Genomic DNA, 10472 nt, shown 5'->3' on the forward strand with positions numbered 1-10472 from the left:
AAAAAAAAAAAAAAAAAAAAACACATCTTAGTAAAACCAATACCTTCTCAGCTTCGCATCGAAGCTAAAATAATTAAGAAGAAAAAAAATTTATTTTAAATTAATACTTATTTTGATTATTAATATGTTAAAAATAAGGAAAATGATATATTTAACCTATTTTTTTAATCCTTTAAAGTTAATTTTTGTGAAAGTTTATAATTAAAAACATTAATTTATTACCATAACTTTTAGCTTAATTTGCAAGTTTGAAATAAACATCATTAAATAGGAAATTTTATGAGAATTAAAAAAATTGTATCGTTACGATTAATATGCAGTCAGAAAATTTTATAATAACTATTTATAGTAAATTTATCAGAAGAGCTCAATATTTGTTTGCATTTTTATCGTAATAGATAAATTAAATAGAAATAATAGTAATTATTTCCTAGTAACTTTTGGTGATAAAAAAGATTCTACAATTGAAATATGAACTGAATTAATTTTAATGATTTACTTAAAATAACTAATCAAAAATAAGTTTTTAAAAAGATCTAAAAATCCATTGTTAATTCAGGAGAAACTAACAATCATTTTTTTTAGAAGTGGTCTATATGGCAACATGTTACCAAAATATTTGGAATATTATCGTCTAGTAGTAGCAGACACAAATAGAGTAAAAAAATTATTAAATTACAAAGTAAAATGATTTAATTTTGTATTTGAAACCTATCATATCGAACTTGATTCATTGAATAATACTTTGAAAACATTAGAAGTTAATGATTTTAATTGTCTGTATGAAAAACATGGGATATGTAACTGTTTAATTGAAAAATTAGAATTTTTTTTCAATTTTTGAGGGTAATATCTTCAACTAATTGTAATCCTTCAGTGGCGACACACAGAAATTAAATTTGGGTTTTTTTTTTTAAATTTAAAGAAAATTAGATAGTTTTAGATAGTTAATTAGATAGAAAATTAGTTATATGCATTACTAATGTAAAGTATGTAATCGATGGAGGATTTCTCCTCTATAAAGTTATTTGATAAATGTATCAAACAAAACTTTTTCCATTTTCTTATTCATTTTTCTCTTCTAAATTTTGATAGAGTATATCTTCAACAAAAGTATCTTCTTAATCTACAATCTTTATTATTATTGAATTTGTACATCATTAATTTTTGAAATTTTCACATATAATAGAACATTTAAGCCCTGTTTTTCGGCAGCCGCAATTTTTACCAGCTCCAGGCAAAATGCTTTATGACAATTAACTTTATCATTACCAGAAATCCGGTGGCAATTGACATAATATAATTGTTGTTTGGGAATGTACAATTTAGTGTTTGGTTAGATTTAAACATTATAGCGTCAAATCAAAACCTACTCTATCGGTTGTATCTTAGTGATACTATAAATAAATTAACTCACACATAAATACATATGCATTTATAACATTGTGTCTAATGTAAGTATGACATGATAAAAAATTACCGTAAAATTGAATAAATGAAAAATAAATTTTAGTACTCATATTAAATGTAATGTAACTTGAAAAACATTTTTTTTAATGAAAAAATAGAAGATACCTTTTTTGTTTAAAATTGTCATTTAAACCACTTTTGCACGAAACTTTTTTTTTAAGTTAAATATTTTTTGAAAAAAATAAAAAAGCTCATATTTTTGAACTTTTGTAAGGCAGTAAAAAAAAGCTCAAATTCAATCAATGAAGACTTTATAATATGTTATTTCTTCTTGCAAAGGGCGACTACATATTCTCGATCTTTATGGAAGTTATTGAATCTGAATGAGATAAAAATCAAATAAGTTGAATATTTATTCTAACATAAAAAATTAAGAAAAAAATGCATAAAATTCCTTGCCATACACGGGTTGGAATCTTGTACCCCAAGCACGTAAGACACAAGTGTTACCGATTCGGCAACTGTACATCGCTTCCGTAGGCTGAAAAAAATGGCAATTTAAGCTAATTCAAATTTCAAAGTTCTTTTTCTAGATTTAAAAATGCCAAAAAATTTAAATAAATTTAACTTTCTATACTATATCTATTTTATTTATATAATATTTATGAAAATTAGTGTTCTCCAATTGTCAGGTATTTCAAAATAAAATAAAATACAAAACCCTAAATTATAACACAAAAATAGCATATTTATGAATACGGTAGTCATTTTCAGCATGAATTCAAATCCATAGGTCAAATTTTATTTTTTCAAATTAAAGCTTATGTAATACATAAGCTTTAATTTAAGGTATATATAAAAGTGTCGGTATTTTTGGAACAATTTAAAAAAATTAATTGAAAATGTCCTAGTTTGAATATGCATGTTTAAAGTTTTGACCCCCCTCGTATAAAGGGGTATGATCCGATTTACAAAAAAGTGTTTCAGATGAGAGGGGTATAGAATAATTATTTATAAAAAAATAATAATATTGATCCATACATTTTTCCAAAGGGTACTTAACTGATAGTAAAAGTATCTTTAGATACGCTTATAAAAATGTTTTTTATAGTTTCCAGCAGATGGAGTTATTAATTGAAATTAAAATAATATCGCACTTAAACAAAGCTTAATATGATTAATACTATAATTCAAATTATCTATTTCTAATGATTAGTCAAATCAAGTGATATTTTACAACTTCACATGACATTTTTTGTATGTTAGTAGCTAATAATTAAATTTTAGTTTGACAATTTAAATGGTTATCAAAATTAAGGGAGTCATAATTTATGTCATTATTTAATTATAAATAAATTTTATATAATGAATAGAGGTCTGTTGTGTTCTATGTTTAAAGATCTTTTAATTTAATGAAATTATTTAAATGTCTTAAAATCATAAAAGTAGTAAAATATTAGTTGCCATGTGATATTCAGTATTATTACACAAATATATATATATATATATTAGTTTGTTGTTAAATTTTCGTGAAGAAAACTATTTTTGTGCTTATACTTTAATACTGAAAATCACAATAAATTTGAAAATGTATTTTAATACGTTGAAGATGAAGAAGTTTTTTCGTCGAAGTCTAAGAGTATTCAAATGCTGCGTTTCAAAAAAAAAGAAGAATAATAAATATGGTATCCTTTCTCAATCTGGCTCAGGTAATTTTTAGTAAAATTTAGCTTAAAACGATAGTCAACGAAAATTCTCTCAGTATCCAGCATTTTAAGAGTACAGAGAATTAATGCACTCGATTATTTTAACATGTTGTATTATGTTATTTAACTATGACGAAAATTATGTTAAATCGCTCTCCCTAATTTTATTTTATTAATTTATATAATATTAAACTGATATCAATATTGTCAAATGCTTTATCTAGGTTTAAATAGATAATTGCGTATATTTTATTTTTATAATTAGAACTATAAATATATTGTATCACACTCGCAACGAAATGATCTGTAGCTTTTTGGGTACCAAGTTGATATTAACGTATAAGTCTTAATGCTACTACGTGTCAGGTAAAACTTAAATTTTAGTACCACTAACTCGAGGGATTATCAATAAGTAACATCATTACTTGAATCATCTAATTGAGTTATTGGCCACTTGAATATAGCCAACAGAAAGCTGCACACCATTTCGAAACACCGCAATGGATTAATCTTTATGAATTCCTGTTATTGGATTTTGATATTTATTAGAAATTTCAACCCAAACATACATATCAGTTATGAAGACTCATTGTGTTAACAAAATGATATATACATATATTATTTGTGAATGTTGAATGATTTTAAGCAGGTAGTAAAATTAGCAATTTTTATTTTATTCATCGATCCAATCGTAAATATAGTTCGATAGTACAAAATAGTGTACACTCAATTTTCAAATTTCAGATGACTCCCATTCATTTTCTAAGAATTACAATTGCCCAAATAAAAGTAAAAATTTTATGATATTCAATAATATGTACTTTTAGAGATTTAACATTTCTTGAGATTTAATTTTTTGAATTATTCAATTTCATCAGTAAAAAATTAAAAAATAAATGATCACCTAATTAATTAACTTTAAATCACTTACACATAATTTACATATTATGTTCTAGACTAAAATGTTATTTATAGCTGGAAATTTATTAGTATATGTTTCATATACTATAAATTATACAAGATTAAATGATTATTATAAATGTGAATATTAATAATTTATAATGGTTAATATTAACAATATTGGTGGTCTACATTAAATTTTAATTTTACATCATATTAACTAATTGCCAATTAATTATTTAAATTTTTTTTTAATTTAGCCTTATACTTTATTAATTAAAAAGTGTCTAAAAAAATTAATACTAATTACAATATTGCTTTAAGTATATACAACAATATCAGAATTGCTAAAAATAAATTAATAATTGATTTATCAAGAAACAAATGTAACTAAAAGTAACACAAAATTATNTTACCTCCATTTACTAACCTTGATAACACATTTGCTTTAACAGATACAGATAAAGTGTTCAGACATTTATTTGAAATATTCAAACCTTATTCTGATATAGCTAATCCAGATCATATAAATAATGCTAATACATTTTAAACGCTTCTATGCCACTTTGTCTCCCAAAAAAGTATTTCACTCCTAAGAAAGTTAAATATACCATAAAAAAACACGCGGTAAACACCTGTAACACCTGGCTTTGACTTAATAATCGCTGAATATGCTAGATGCAAACCAACAATTTCAAACATCATACTTTTAATAAAACCTTCTGATATGCCCTTTGTCTATAGACCAATAAATCTACTTCCATTTTTCCTCAAAATTTTGGAGACGCTTATAGCCGTCTATTATAAAAAATAATAATTCATGTGATCCACACATTGGCTTTAGTTCTTCCAATAATACAATCCATCAAGCTCATAGACTAATCTATGCTATTTAATTTTTCCTTGAGCAAAAATTATACTGCAACTACGTATTGTCAGACATAAGTCAAGATTTTGATAGTGTATAAAGGCATACTATACAAACTAAAAAAATTCTTTCTCCATCATTTTATATTTTAAAATTGAAAAAATCAATTTAAGCGTTCTCCAAGTAAAAATCTAATGACAACAAATCGGTACAAACATCTTTTACTTCACGTCACTTAACCTATCCTAGAGTCACTTTAAATATTACTCTTTTTTCCTCTTCTGATACAGTGAAATATTTAGGTTCAACCCTCGACAAACGATTAACATGGATACCATATTCATCAAACAAGACTCCTTTTAAGTTTATTACTTCGCTTGCTACGAAGTTATTAATTCATTCATTTATTAATAAATAATCAACTAACCTGAAAACTAAAACCTTATTATATAAATCACTCATAAAACCAATATGGACATATGGGCTCTAATTATGGGGTACTACAAAGAAATCTTATACTAACAATTGCGCTAAGAAAACTTTCCAACGCCACCCTTATATATCGAACTATAATTTACATAGACTTCTATATGGAGACTGTTACAGGAGGAGACTGTTCAATTTTATAAACGTTTTCATAATAGATTACAAAATCAATCAATTAGTCTTATCATAAACTGTATAATAACATTATATTATGACGTCTAAAGAGAGAGTGACTTACTTGGTAAAATAACCAAAATTNAAAGAGACAGTGATTTACTTGGTAGAATAACCAAAATTTTATATTATCAAATTTAACTGTCACCAATGAGTAGCTTCTATCTTATATGTATCATGTTTTTTGTATTATATCAAAACATATATTATTGTGGTCTAAATTATACAAATTATCTAGTTTCTCAAAAAAAAAAAAAATTTCAAATAAATAAATGATTCATTAAATTATGATAACTGTATGTTTGAGGCAGTATAATTAATATAGAAAATAGATATTATACTAGTAGTTAGTAATTAGAAGTTGTTTTTATTTAATTTTGTGGGTCAACGAGGTGGTTGTATATATCATCGATTAACAAACTAAAATGGTATAAAAAATCGGAGTCTAAAAATCAGTTGGCCGACATCAGACATTGCGAACGTTTATACAAATGGAATATTTCAAGCCGAAATTCACTGAGATGTCTTAAGGGTACAAGTCTATTTTGGTCCCATTAGCAGCCGTAAAAAGGAAGTCAGACGTACTTTACGTGCTGTCCACTAGGTTAGTGGACAAAGAGGCACTGTAAATTTTTTTTTTTCCCTACTTCTCGACTTTAATGTGGACCGCCCTGGAACTGCCGTTAGGCATTGCTTCAGGGCGGCCCACGTCGCCTTCGCTTCTTCTTACCACCGCGCTGTGACCCGGCCCAAGTTCACACTAGAGCCGAATCCCAGCGCGGCGTAGCCTCCCCCGTTAGCCGGAAGGCACTGTAAATTAAATACATCAAACCCAACCAATATATACGTTTGTACATTTATAGAGTACATTTTCAGAAAAAAATTTGGTAAAAAATATCTTGTTAATGTTCAATATAAAATTACCTGTAGTATTTTAAATTGTTTGTGAAAATTACTAGACACAGACGTCGGGTTGGGTGTTTTATTTTTGTTAGTAATAATTGATATGTTGAACACTCTGCATAATTTACAATTAAAGTGGTATAAGAGTAGGGATGATTGTCAACACAAAATTGACGAACATATTAAGTTGTATTTTTGTATTGTTTTTTAAAACCTATCCCAAAAAAAAAAAAATATTTAAATAAATAAAAAAGGGATAAGAACAATTACTACACGTGAATATAAGAAGAAATAACAGATAATAGTCTTCTTTATTGAGTTGAAAGACTAATTAATTGAAAAGCTCCTTTAACATAAGACTGATGTATTCTTGGAATGGCGGCAGCTTCCTCTCTAGTACACAGTCGAAGTGTCTATTAGTAAGTTCCAAACTAGTCAATGATGATTTATTAAAGTTTGAATAAATAAAAATTGAATTGTGTTAATTCGCACATACAAAAATTAAAAATGTTTCTTTTTTTTTATATATATATAAATAATGTTTCAACGCAAACAATTTAATATAACGATGCACTAATGTAGGATTGACAAAAACGCGGACCTGCGGCTAATGAAACTTTAAGCCGAGAATTCGTCAAGAGACGAACTACCAACTGTAAAGGAATTTGTTCTTTTTATAAGGGAGATAAATACTCCTAACTTGAATGCGATATGGGATAGTTGATGTGAGCGTAGATGATGTGGGTGTTCGTGTCAAGTGGAGGTTTAGGATAAGGGTTGCTGACCCCAAGTAGTTGGGATTAAGGCGAGGAAAAAGAAGAAGATTACCAGAAATTCCGGTGGCGATTGACATAATTACTCTTAACACGTGTTACGGGCATTATTTGCTGTTATATTTTTATTTTTATTTTTATAAAGTAATGAAACTACTTATAATGTCATAATAGTATAATTTAATTTCTGATATAAAAAGTATTATTATTTTAAATTAATTATTTCCATAAGGATAATTAAATTTATTTAACTATTTTGATTTATTTATATAAGGGTAATATAAAATTATATGGGGAGATCAAAAATATAAAAAATATTCTTAACGTCTTCATATTATATGAAAAATTAGGTATTTTTTAGTTCCTTCTGCTTAGGAGGGAGTTAAACTTGGTAATTTCCCTTAGTACACAAGTCTAAAAATGATAATGAAGACCCAAATAATATCATTCAATTGTATTATGTTTTCATTTTTATTAATTTCATACAAAATATTTTTTGCAATTAAGTATAGTAAATATAATGAAACAAAGGTATATTTTGAGGAGTATCGGGGCATATAGCCCACAAAAATATTTGCTCAACTTTTTTTTTCATAATCAACAATACTTTCTCAGATGAAATTTCATTAAAACTTCATGGTATAAATGATTTTATTCATATGCGTTTCATATATAAGATATAACTGAAAAAAGTAAGTACCATTACCAAGTAATTATTAATTTTTGTATAAAGTAATTTGTAATTTATTTCTATTCTATTAAAAAAAAAATCATTTACTCAACACTGTTAATTTCATATCATGATTCATATATTCACGAATTAATCTTTTAATCTTTCCTTATAACATTTGCATGGTCAACAAAGACAATAAGTAAGTCAATCTTGAATGTATTATAATGACTAACTATAATTACACATGTTTCAAATTTATATACTAAAGATTATCGCTGGTTTTTATATACATATACTTTAGAGCTTAAAGCAGATCCTGACTATATAATTTTTCAAACGCCCACTTTAATAAGAGAAAAAAATCTGTTTTCTTTATTAGTGACTCTGGTACATAGCTTACGACATTTAAATTATATTATATTATATTTAACAAAGAACACTCTATTTTTTGTTACTAATGTGGACTGAATGTTTTTTACGATATAATTTACATTTCACATCCGAATAAAACTTTAGGTACACCGTACTTATCATTCGATGTCCGGTTTTCGACTAACGTACAATACAAAACCTACGTTGCACTGCCTCCTACCTATTCTATAACAAAAGTATCTCCTGTTTTTCCCCAATTTCAAACAAACTCAACCACCAAAGTCGCATGCGTTAGACTAAGTAGAGCTAACCCTTACACATCACCTAATACTTCCTTATTTATTCCTTTTCGCATTTCATCTTATATAAATGTTTTATTTTTTTGAATAACTATACACTAGTGAGGTTTTATAATTTTCTTCGCGTATTATAGCAATTATGTCAATTAAAAGTAATTCGACAACAATATTTTAGATTTTTTTTTTATATATATAAATGAAATGCCATTTGTTCTTTAAAATAAATATGACTCTTGAAATGTACTACAAGAGGGTTTATTATTCTTTGGCACCTTCAAATACGCCATTGGTGATTTCTTACATTCTGCGACCAAGTGAAAAAGCTGTAAAAGTTGTGTCAAATTAGGACAGTAAACTGTTTCAATGTTCAAAGTATCAACATTTTTTAATAACTCCAACAAAATAACTGAGAATATAGAAGTAATCATCTTAAATATATATTGTCTGAGTTCATAATATTATCAAAATTAAAATTATTAATATTTAATTTTATAACATTAAAAGGAGAATACAATGAAACCCAAGATTTGTAACAACACATGTCACAACAACACTATTCGGTGATATTTCGGTACTGATAATAAGAAGTTTTATTTTATTTTATTTTCAAAAATTAAGTGAAACTAGCATATAGAAATTTACCATAATCAATTTTATCATGTTTTAGTATATGTATTTATATATTAATATCAGCCTCTAATTATAAATTTACACTGGTACTAACTATATTCGCCGCGTTACACGCCAACTTTATCAAAATGCTTGTGAATGCTTAAAATAAGTGATAACACGACGGTTCAATACATGATATATAGATATATTATGTATATTATGTATATATGTAGATATATTAACATTATAAAATATGGCTATTTTTAATTATTATAATAATAATAAAAGCCCCATAAGTGTAGGAATAGTTTCTATGAAGAAGTGCCAAGCGGTCCGATGGTTCTCGTCACAAGACGTAGTGTGACCTGTGGTATGAGAGGGGTAGATGTGTTACAGCTATCCAGTGGTACAACTGGAGTCATGATATAACCAAGTTAAATAGTTATCGTCACATTAATAATTCATGTAAATAAAGAGCTAAAAACTGTTCATTTAAAATATTGAAAAAAATTAAAACCAAACAAACATTTTTTAGAGTTGATAGATAAATCTGTTTCTCCTGTATATTAAGGTAGTTCAAATATTCGAAGTGAACCCCCGAATTTTTTTTTTTAAGTTTCATGAAAAAATAATTGTCTGAAAATTCGAACCTTCTAACTCAACCTCTTCCCGTACCGCATTGGAGAATACATGAATTATTAAAAAAAAAATTATGACAAAATGATTATTGTATTAAAAGTTGTAAGAGTTAGTTAAGTCTGTTACACATTGTATCTATATTCACAAAAAATTATATATATTAATATATGTATATATTACTTGTAAATAATATGTACTATTATTATACATGTTGAATTATTTATTGAGTACCACAATGACTTACTTAATGTCACTTTTGCGTTAATTGCTGTTTGATAGAATACAATTTTCACTGAAATGCCTAAAAAAGTTAAAGTCCACAATATAAAGTTTTAAACATAAAAAAGAATTGCAGGTGTCCTGGAATGTTTTGATTTCATTGCAGTACTTAATATAGGTGCGATTATNGTGTCCTGGAATGTTTTGATTTCATTGCAGTACTTAATATAGGTGCGATTATTCAACTTTTAATTTATTAATTAACTTCATGTCATATTTTGTAGATAATACGAATGATTTATTACCAAATTCGAATCAGATAATTCTCAAATTAACAAAAAAGATTAAAAAGTTGGACTAAGTAGTATCTAAATAGCGGGTTCTGGGGATCAAAGGATGCCGCCATGGTAATTAGTGTCATACGTCATCAAAAAGTAA

The sequence above is a fragment of the Daktulosphaira vitifoliae genome, unplaced genomic scaffold, assembly GCF_025091365.1.
Source record: "Daktulosphaira vitifoliae isolate Bord-2020 unplaced genomic scaffold, ASM2509136v1 Scaffold_3, whole genome shotgun sequence".
Taxonomy (NCBI): Eukaryota; Metazoa; Arthropoda; class Insecta; order Hemiptera; family Phylloxeridae; genus Daktulosphaira; species Daktulosphaira vitifoliae.